At 38.5% G+C, this 11,106-nt stretch overlaps 2 long non-coding RNA genes across 2 annotated transcripts; both read right to left on the bottom strand.

Annotated features, from left to right (window-relative positions):
- Positions 1–2,997: 2,997 nt before the first annotated feature.
- Positions 2,998–3,365, bottom strand: LOC121992170. Its single transcript, XR_006114816.1, has 3 exons — positions 3,335–3,365; positions 3,200–3,241; positions 2,998–3,127 (listed from the first exon to the last, which is right to left on the bottom strand). It is a non-coding gene; the product is annotated as an uncharacterized LOC121992170 (long non-coding RNA).
- Positions 3,366–4,891: 1,526 nt separating this feature from the next.
- LOC121992166 lies at positions 4,892–5,317 on the bottom strand. The gene is made up of 3 exons (XR_006114815.1): positions 5,297–5,317; positions 5,103–5,166; positions 4,892–5,026 (listed from the first exon to the last, which is right to left on the bottom strand). It is a non-coding gene; the product is annotated as an uncharacterized LOC121992166 (long non-coding RNA).
- Positions 5,318–11,106: the final 5,789 nt, after the last annotated feature.

The following is an 11,106-nucleotide window of genomic DNA, read 5'->3' as shown; positions in this document are numbered from 1 at the left end:
AATACACTCTAAGTGTACTAGTATAATTATATAGTTAAGATAAACTAATACCTAATTACACTATGACCTTCCAATGGTTTGTTCCTTTCCATTTTTGTCGTGAGCTACTATTTATAATTTATAAGGTACTGATAACATTATCTTCTGTATGTGACACCACATACTATGTTATCTACAATATAAATTAATTGAACAACTACAAACAAATATAGATAATTTGACCAAATGTGATTCTTTATTCAAAATAAATATTTACAAAAGCTTAGGCTTTCAGTATACACTCTAACATACCAATGCCGGAGCAGCGGGACCACTGCTGGCAAACAAAATTTTCCAAGTGCTAGCCCGTGTCGCACCGATTAGCATCACCCGCTTGCGCAATCCCCGATCGGATAGACACTAACATCGGTAGTCGAACGGCAGGCGTGTTGCCAAGCCAACGGTCCAGTCAGTCGGACTTGTCGCCTCCTTCGACTAGACTTGAAGAGAAGGCACGTGATCCGGTGGTAAGGAGGGGGCCCACGGAGGAAGGGGTCAACGACACGGGAGAGTCAAAAGTTCGGCTGAGTGGGGAGGAAGTCTCCTGGCCGACCGGCCTGAGTAGATCCCGGGCCGGCACGAAGACAGCTCGACCTTGGGTCAAGCTTCCGACGCTCACAAGCTCCCTTATAGAGGAACCTCTAGGCCGAGTAGTCAAGCTGCTCGGCCGAACTGCAGAACAACTAGCTGGTGCCCCATCCGAGTATGTGACCGAGCGGCCGTCTCGCCCGGTCCAAGGTGCGTGTATACCCGAGCGCCCGGGAGGCCGAGCGATCAGCCCGTCCGACCTAATTAGAGGCAAAGGGCTTAGAAGAGGACAAAAGGGGCAGCTAGTGATATCATTCTCGAGACACCTGTCGCCGACAAGCAGCATGGTCGACGGTCGGACCATACCAAGGATCGTACGGAAGAAGTTTCCGCTGCCGTGGCAGAGATATGCTCTGACAATTACGGTATAGCGTCAGGCATGCTTTTCTGACACAACCATTCTGAGGTATGATTTAAGGAATGTGCATGCCTTGGGAAGCGTGCACGCGCCTCTCCGGGGTCTTATATAAAGACCCTCGGACTTCGACAGAGGTATGATTTTTCTCCTCATTTACTGTAGCCACAGTCTCTATTCTGCCTCTGTTTCTTCTCGCCATCGCCTGACTTGAGCGTCGGAGGGTCGTCGCCGGGAACCCCTCCCCGACCCGGCTTTGTTGCAGGTTCATCGGAGGCTTATGTCGTTGCGGAGATCACCCGGGAACAGCAGAGGGCACCACGCCCCCGGTTTCTATCGACTCAGCGCACGGACAAGATCAATAGGGATGTAAATGAATCAAACGGTTCGCGAGCTATTCGGAGCTCGATTCGGTAAAAAGCTTATTTGAGTTCGTTTGTTTATCTAATCGAGCCGAGCTAGAGCTTGATTTCGAGCTCGACAGTTTTATCGAGTCGAGCTCGAGCTTAAGAATATTCGGCTCGTGAACTCGCGAACATGTTCGTTTATAAGCTCGCGAGCCAAAAAAAACGAGCCTTAAACTGAGCCAAAAAATAAGCTCTAAAATGAGCAAAAAAAACGAGCTCTAAAACGAGTCTTAAAATGAGCCAAACACTACAAAAAAACTGTCACTTAGGGACAAAATTTGCAACAAATTTTAGAAAAAAATTCGTTGGAAATTGGATTTGGGACGAAAAATGCAACAAAAAAAATTCGTTGGAAATCTGCCGTCCCAAAACTTTGCGACGAAAAATTAAGATTTCGTTGGAAATTTTGCAACGAAAATCATATTCGTTGCAAAATTCGTTAGAAACTTTGCGACAAAATTAAAATTCGTTGCAAAAATCGTTGGAAAACTGCAACGAAAATAAATATTCGTTGGAAATGTCAGCAGAAAAAATCTCCAACGAACCCTAAATTTGTTGCAAATTAGCAACTAAAAAACGTATTCGTTGCAAACAGATTTGCGACGAATAATTATTTGTTGGAAAAGTTTAAAAATGTAATATTACCAACGAAAATGTACATTCGTTGGCAATTGCCAACGATAATACAATTTCGTTGGAAATTTCCAACGAATCCATATTTTCGTTGGAAGTTTCCAACGAATCCATATTTTCGTTGGAAATATCCAACGAAATTTATATTAGTTGGAAATTTCCAACGAATTCATATTTTCGTTGGAAATTTCCAACGAAATTCATATTCGTTGGAAATCACCAACAAAATATAAATTCGTTGGAAATTTCCAACGAATTCATATTGTCGTTGGAAGTTTCCAACGAATTATAAATTCGTTGGAAACTTCCAACGAATCCATATTTTCGTTGGAAATTTACAACAAAAATCATAGTCGTTGAAAATTTCCAACGAATTTAGAATTCGTTGGAAACTTCCAACGAATTTATAATTCGTTGGAAACTTCCAACGAATTTATAATTCGTTGGAAACTTCCAACGAATTTATATTTCGTTGGAAATTTCCAACGAATTTATGGATTCGTTGGAAATTTCCAACGAATTTATATTTTTCGTTGCAGTATTCTGATAAAATACGATATTTCCAACGAATCTAAATTCGTTGCAAAATTTGTCCCAAAAATAAAAAAAAAAATATCCAGCCCTATTTAATTTCAATATTTTTTCCTATTACAATTTTTTTCAAACAGATTCAACATATATAACACACTAAACAGATTCAAACAGATTCAACATATCCAGCACTATAAACACATTAACAGATTCAACATATTCACCACTAAACACAATAACACAAATATAAATCATAAATCAACAAACATATTAGTGTACAACAAAATAAATTCAAACATCAATAATATAAACCCAAACACATGCACCATTAAAACATGTTGTTCCATATACAACCTAAACTAAGAGCATAAAACTAACAATACAACACATCATCATCCAACAATACAAACTACAACAATATACAACTACAACTAACACCCTAAACCAAACACTACAATAAAGTTATAACAAACATGTCATAGTATCCAAATTCCAATATCATACAAGAACATGAAAAAGATAGAGTTGAAGATAATCTTATGGAGATCCTTCTCAGTCCAAATCCTTCTTCTACCTACATCAAAAGATAAACAAAGAAAAAGAAAATCTTATAAACCAACACAAAAGTAAATAGGTAAAGACTTACATATTTTTACATCAATACCACCATCATCTTCACCTACCAACCCTGTTTGAAACAAAAATAAGAATACTAATCACAATACAAAAATTAAGAATTTATAAAAGCGATAAAATAAAAGAAGTAAAAAATTCTAATTACAAACACTCATGCATCATCATCAACATCATCGACGGCATCATCATCGACATCATCATCGTCATTAGCATCATCACCAATACCAGGAGGAATATAGCTTGAACCCGATCTAAATTGTTGAAATTGTTGTAAAAGAAAGGCTTGCTGTTTACGCATTTCAACCATATCTAGATCTCTTTGTGAATTTTGTTTTTGAATTTCTAAAATTTGCTGATCCCTTTGAGATATTATGTCTTTCAAATTGTCAACCTCTTCAGTTAAGCTATGAATCTGTGCTGTTACTGCGGGTCGGGTAGAAGAACATAAAGATCTTCGAGGAACATTATGGATTCTACTCATAGAACCCATACCTATTATCCTTCCCCCTTTGACTCCCCCACTGGCCTCTAACCATAAATCTAAATTATTAGTAACAGACGGCTCAGATCCCTCAGTATTATCACCATCACCTGAACTTCTTTGAGATAATGATAGCTCATCATATCTCTCCTATGAAAAATTAAAACCTTAATTAGAGCAAATAGATAAGTAATAAAATCTAAGTTAAAATTATGATTAAAGATTAAATCAAACCTTAATTATTCTAGCTCTATCTCCACTCCAAGTCTTGTCTTTTTTTTGAAAAGTGTGGACGAAAGTGTCTATAAAATCGGGCTCTTTTCCCAAATCCCTAGACTAAAAATAATACGATTAGAAATAATATAATAACAACAAATATATTAAAAATCTAATTGTAGAGTTGAAAATTTACCAATCTACGTGAATGCTCCTCGATATTTATAGATCCTCCTGCATATATTGCACGTGCGTCTCCAGAATTATAAGCTTGATTTATTTTATTCCGCAAACTCCTTTCTTTGCACTCATCAGTTTGCCAAAAATTGCAGATCCTAACCCAATTGTCCGTCGTGATAAAGGGAGGCTTTTTTCCAGTACTTTTGGCATGGTTTAATACATGCCGAATGTGATCACCACATTTCTTTTTGAAAATTCTTTTAACTTCCATCTCAAAATAAGGGTCCCAACTAAATAATCGCTGAAATGAAAAAAACAATAGATTATACATGAACGTAATTGTTTTATATATAAAATAAATTAACTATACCTTAAACTCGCACCACCAGAGTTCTTTTGTGGGTGCTGGAGTGCTTGAGTATGACATTGAGTCTCCTTTCCAAAAGTTATTCACAATTTGATTAATCTCACGAACAACAGTTACTGAATTTTCAAATCTATCATAAAATTACAATAAACAACGTTAAATAATTAAGATAGTTAAAATATAATAAATTTTAATACTTACGAGTCTCCAAGAGGGACTATATGCAGTCGAGCGTCGGCAATATCAACGGTTGAGTGTCTGGCAGGTATCGGCGACTCAAGTGGGGAAGGTGAATGGCCATGTGAAGGTCCTGCCGGTGACTGGCCACATGAAGGTCCTGCCGGTGACTGGCCATGTGAAGGTCCTGCCGGTGATTGGCCACATGAAGGTCCTGCCGGTGACTGGCCACATGAAGGTCCTGCCGGGGACGGTCCACGTGAGGGTCCTGTCGGCGACTAGCCATGAGAAGGTTCTGCTGGCGACTGCCCACGAGAAGGTCCTGCCTGAGGGGAGGGCGTAGGTACCATCCTATCAGATGGTGAATCAATCTGGCCAATGCTTGAATGGTGTCGTCTATGGCGTGCCCGTCGAAACTGTCAACCAAAAATCAAAATTAGAATAAAAGAAATAAAAAACTTAATGCTTGTTAAAGAAATATGAAAAACTTACAATATCCATAATATAAAAGTCAGAGAGCGAGAATCTGCAGTGATAATGTCTCACCTCTAATGACCTATAGAACAAAAAACAGCACAAATATAACATATATAAATTTAACAATGAGATATTATGTAGACAATTAATTAAACTATGAATTTTATAAATTTACAAATTAAAATTAAATATAAAAAAACTTATCGTACATGTTAAAAATCAAAGTTGTCTTCGTCCTCCTCGTCCTCGTCCTCGTCCTCGTCCTCGTCCTCTTCCTCCTCCTCCTCCTCCTCCTCCTCATCATCATCATCATCATCATCTTCATCATTATCATCAACCTCATGAAATTCACTGGCATCCACATTTATCACTACTCCGCTAGGATCTCGTAATGTTGGAATAATATATTCCTCGGTCTGAAATGTATTTACAACCTCCTCTTGTTGATATGCAATGTCTTCCCAATGTTCCTCTATTTTTTTCCTTGCTTTAGTTTTACAAACAGCCCACCAATCCATTTTATCACGTTTCAAGCTAGGGTATGAAGCATAAAACACTTGAATCGCTTGTTGTGCCAAAACAAAAGGTTCATATCTCTTATATAATCTTTTATGATTTATTTCAACCAAATTATAACATGGATGCACCTTCATCCCTCTGATAGGATCAAACCAGCGACACATAAATAAGATAACTCGCATTTCTGGACCAGGGTATTCTATCTCTATAATTTCATCCAGTAGACCATAAAAATCAGTACTTACACCTCCATCATTGGATGACTGAACACATACCCCACTATTCATTGTAGTCTTCCCTTTTCCATATTCTTGAGTATGAAAATTATATCCATTTATAAAATATGCTGGCCAAGTGCGTACCATTGCTTTTGGACCCCAAGATAGATGAAATAACATTTGATGTTCGAGATGAGCTTGATTATCATAAACCTAAACTCAAATGAATATGTTATTCAGTTAAAATATACTATACCAATACGGTAAATTAGAATACAAGGTAAAAATTACTTACATATGATTTGAACCAAGGTGCAAATTCTTGATCGCAGAAACGATCAAACTCTAGTGTTGGCATATCAGAATACAAGTTTTGAAAAATCCTATCATAAAAAATTGAATTATAATAACAAAAGTTTACGATAAAAAAATAGGAAAGATATACTAACTCGAAATATGGTGATACTTCGGACAATTAAGTAAAACATATGTCCGGGCTGCTCGCCATTCTTGATCAGTTAAATATCTTTGCTTACATTGTCCACTCGGTCGACCAAGATAATTAAAAATTGAGAATATGTTCGTATTGGGATCAATAGGACCTTCATCATTTCTTCCAGGTCTTCGTCTTTTGGTCTGAATGTGAGGCTCAAAATAATACGATGCAAAAGTTGTTACTTCCTCCACAATGTATGCATTAACAATAGAGGCTTCAACATGTGCCTTATTTTTTACTTTTTTCTTCAAATGATATAAAAATCTGATTGAAATATAACAATTTGTATTAGAGGAATATATATAAAAAAGTTATAAATTTACAATGCATTAATAACGAAGTATATAAGATAAAACAAAATATACCTTTCAAATGGATACATCCATCGAAAATGGACTGGTCCTCCAACTTTGGCCTCGTATGGCAAGTGAACCAAAAGATGTTCCATTGAATCAAAAAATGAAGGTGGAAAGATTCTTTCTAAATTACACAAAATAATTGGAATGTCTCTTTCTAACTTCTCCATCTGTGAATATCTCAAAACTGTTGAGGAAATATCATGAAGGAAAATGCTTAACTCCGTAATTGTATCCCATACAAAATTTGGTAAGAGTTCCTTAAAAGCAATTGGAATAAGTCTTTCCATAAATATATGACAATCATGACTTTTCAAACCAATCAATTTGAATTCCTTCATATCGACGCATCTCCCAAGATTAGAGACATACCCATCAGGAAATCTCAATGATTTCAACCATTCACAAACAACACGTCTCTGTTCTTTATTCAATGTATAAATTGCCTTTGGCTTTGGTCCCCTACTACTTTCATCCACATCAAGAGTGGGTCGTTTACAAATTAGTCGCATATCTTTTCTTGCATTCAAATTATCTTTTGTTTTTCCGGCGATATCCATCACTGTATTTATGAGATTATCAAAAACATTTTTCTCAATATGCATTACATCCAGATTATGATGAATTAAATTACTATACCAATAAGGTAAATCCCAAAATATACTCCGCTTAGTCCATTTATGAGTGCTTCCATATTCATATGTTGTACCATGTGGTTCTTCAATAACAGATGGAAAGTGACACACTCTATACCAAATATCTTGACCTGTCAATCTTAATGGCGGAGGTGTTCTTTCAATTCTATTCCTAGTGAACTCATCTTTATTCCTTCTGAAATTATGATTTAATGGTAAAAATTGCCTATGACAATCAAAATAACTCGGCTTTCTTCCATATTTCAATCTGATCGACTTTGATCTCTCCATACATATTGGGCAACCTAAGATTCCCGCAGTACTCCAACCAGATAGCATTCCATAAGCTGGAAAGTCATTAATGGTCCAAAGAAGAGCAGCCTTCATAACAAACATCTGATTAGTATGGACGTCATATGTAGGAAACCCTTCATCCCATAGTTGTTTTAGCTCTGCAATCAGTGGTTGCATATAAACATCTATTAACTTCTTTGGATTTTGCGGGCCAGGCACAACTAATGTTAAAAACATATACGGTGTTTTCATGCACATCCCAGGTGGAAGATTATATGGAGTTAATATAACTGGCCAACAAGAATACTGTCTTCCTGATTTACTAAATGGAGCAAAACCATCAGCACAAAGACCTAACCGAATGTTTCGAGTCTCCTTCGCAAATTCAGGATATGTTCTATCAAAATTTTTCCATGCCTCTGCATCTGATGGATGACACATTAATCCCTCCTCTGTTCGATGATTTGCATGCCAAGTCATGTGTTGAGCAGTGGTCTTTGATGCATAAAGTCTTTGTAACCTAGGAGTTAATGGCAAATAAAATAACTGACTGTATGATTTACGTCGTTGTTGACTCCTTCTAGAGATCTTGTACCTATCTTGATTACAGAATCTACAAACATTTGCATCTGCATCATCTCCCCAATATAGCATACAACCGTCTCTGCAAACGTCAATTCTTTCCACCGGAAGACCTAATTCTTTCGTAAGTTTTTTCATACTGTAAAAATCATTAGGCAGTATATTATCTTGGGGCAATGCCTCTTCAATAGCTTGAACAACCTTATTGAAATTATCTTCCGACAAATTGGACTCTGCCTTGATATTCAACAGTCTTGCAGTGAATGATAATTTAGTATGCTTGTCACAACCAGTCCATAAAGGTTCATCTGCAGCACTTAACACTTCCTGAAATTTAAGATATGTTTCATTATTCACAATTTCATCAACACCTGGCACTTGTACCTCTTCTAATGGTGATGCATATGTTGTAAACATTTGCTCAACTGTTGGAGGGCAGCTAGAACTGGCACCATGTGGTTCAGGAATTAAATTCGGAGCCGCTGCATCAAATATCATTCTTTGATATGGATTTAATTGATTATAATAACTTTGATCCCTAGAGACTTGTATGTTGTGTCCATAACAATCCTCATCAGATATGAATGGTTCACCATGACATGTCCAATTATAGTAATTCGGAGTAAAATCAAATCTACAAAGATGCTCTGAAACTTTATTAGATGGTAAAAATTTTCCATTATGACACTTTCTGCATGGACATCGTATCTGATTACCATCCATAAACTCAACATTACTAGATGCAAAATTTAAAAACTGTCTCAACCCAGTAATAAACTCATCAGTTAAACCCCCACGGTCAGGTAAATTTTTATTATACATCCAACTTCTTTCATTCTGCATGTTGCCTGTTTCAAATAAAATATAGTAATAAAAACTCCTAGAACACAAATACTAATGGTCAATATTATTTAGCTCAGATACAACTGCAAATAACATATAATAGAGGAAAATAAAAACATGCAATCATTATTAAAATATCATGTGTAAAAAAATATACCTAACAAAGGTAAATAAAATCGAACGTCTCTCCCAGCCATGTCAAATCCAAACCTGCACAAACAATAATATTAAATTTACAATAAAATAAAAAAGTCTAGAAATTATCAAATATAATCTTGGCCCCAACGGCAAGGCACTGACCCCCGGACAGCTGTGCCGCTGTAAGGCACAGACAGCCCACGACCAACTAAGGTCGAGAACAACTAGTCGACATCAAACAATGACCTGCCGATTTACAAACAGAGGTCACCCAATGTTGTCAGAGGCCAGCCTACGCTGCCAGCTGCCAGCATCAGTCGCCAGTGGCCAGCCTACGCCGCCAGCGGGATCACCAACGCTAAACAGCAGCTAGGCGAGGCCACCATCAGCCATCCTATGCCGTCAGTGGACAGGGGAGGCTGCCAGTGGCCAACCTCGGCGCCGTTGAGAGCAGCCAGGAAGCTGCGAGGTCGCGGCCGGTCGCGGTCAGGCGCGGCCGGTCGCGGCCAGGCGCGGCAGGTCGCGGCCGGTCGCGGTCAGGCGCGGCCGGTCGCGGTCAGGCGCGGCCGATCGCGGCCAGGCGCGGCCGGTCGCGGCCAGGCGCGGCCGGTCGCGGCCAGGCGCGGCTGCTCGCGGCCAGTAGCTGCCGCTCGCGTCCAAGCGCGGCCGCTCGCGTCCAGGCGCGGCCGCTCGCGACCAGTAGCGGCCGCTCGCGTCCAGGCGCGACTGCGACCGGCCACGCGACGCCGCGAGCCGCCACGCGACGCCGCGAGCCGCAAGGCGACGCCGTGAGATCGGGAAAAAAGGAGACGCCGGGAGAACGGGAAAAAAAGAAGGGCAAGAACGAGAGTGGCTTACCAGTCCAGAGAAGGTGAAAAAATTGCCGCAGCCGCCGTAAGGAAAATTAGGTCAAGAGAAGATGTGAGGAGAAGAAATCGGGCCGGGTAAGGATATGTAATTAGGGATCTTCCAATAAATTTCCATCAAAAATATTATTTGTTGGATATTCGCAACGAATCCACAATTCGTTGGAGATTTCCAACGAATTGGCAGATTCGTTGGAAACGTTTCCAACGAATCTGCCATTTTGTTGGAAATCTCCAACGAATTTCAGATTCGTTGGAAACTCTTCCTATTCTTAAAATCACGGTTGACTGACCTAGAGACCTCCGAATTGGATGAAACCGGTTCCTGTGTGCTCCTCTATTTATCCTGACTTCATATGTGCCCTCAAATATTTTTTTTACTTTATATATTTTTTCTTTTATTTTTTCAACCCCAATGTGTTTGAAAAATTAAATTTAAGTTTAAAAATTCACAAATCAAAATAAATTAGCTCCGTAATTATTTTTAATTCATGGATATAATCACGAGAACCTTACGCTCCCAAACAAACTAATTTCCTCTCGTTCTGAGCACTCAAACATCATTTTTTAAATCCACCAAGTTCAACTAAACTCCATTTTGATTTAAAGCACTAACACATTCATGATCAAATTCGAATTCATCCAATTGACCTTGATGTAAAAATTTATCTTAAGTCAAAAAAAATATTTGAGGTCATCTATAGAATCAGGAGACCAAGAGGAGCACATAGAAACTTGTTTCATCCGATTCCGAGGTCTCTAGGTCGGTCAAATGAGTTTTTAAATCATAACATACTTTCCAACGAATCTGCGATTCGTTGGAAATTTCCAACGAATTAGCAAATTCGTTGGAAACATTTCCAACGAATCTGCCATTTTGTTGGAAATCTCCAACGAATTTCAGATTCGTTGGAAACCCTTCCTATTCTTAAAATCACGGTTGACCGACCTAGAGACCTCCGAATTGGATGAAACCGGTTCCTGTGTGTTCCTCTATTTATCCTGACTTCATATGTGCCCTCAAATATTTTTTTTACTTTATATATTTTTTATTTTATATTTTCAACCTCCA

Source organism: Zingiber officinale, chromosome 1B (genome assembly GCF_018446385.1).
Source record: "Zingiber officinale cultivar Zhangliang chromosome 1B, Zo_v1.1, whole genome shotgun sequence".
Lineage (NCBI taxonomy): Eukaryota > Viridiplantae > Streptophyta > Magnoliopsida > Zingiberales > Zingiberaceae > Zingiber > Zingiber officinale.
Note: the sequence above shows the minus strand (reverse complement) of the source record. Positions and strands in the feature narration are given on the sequence as shown.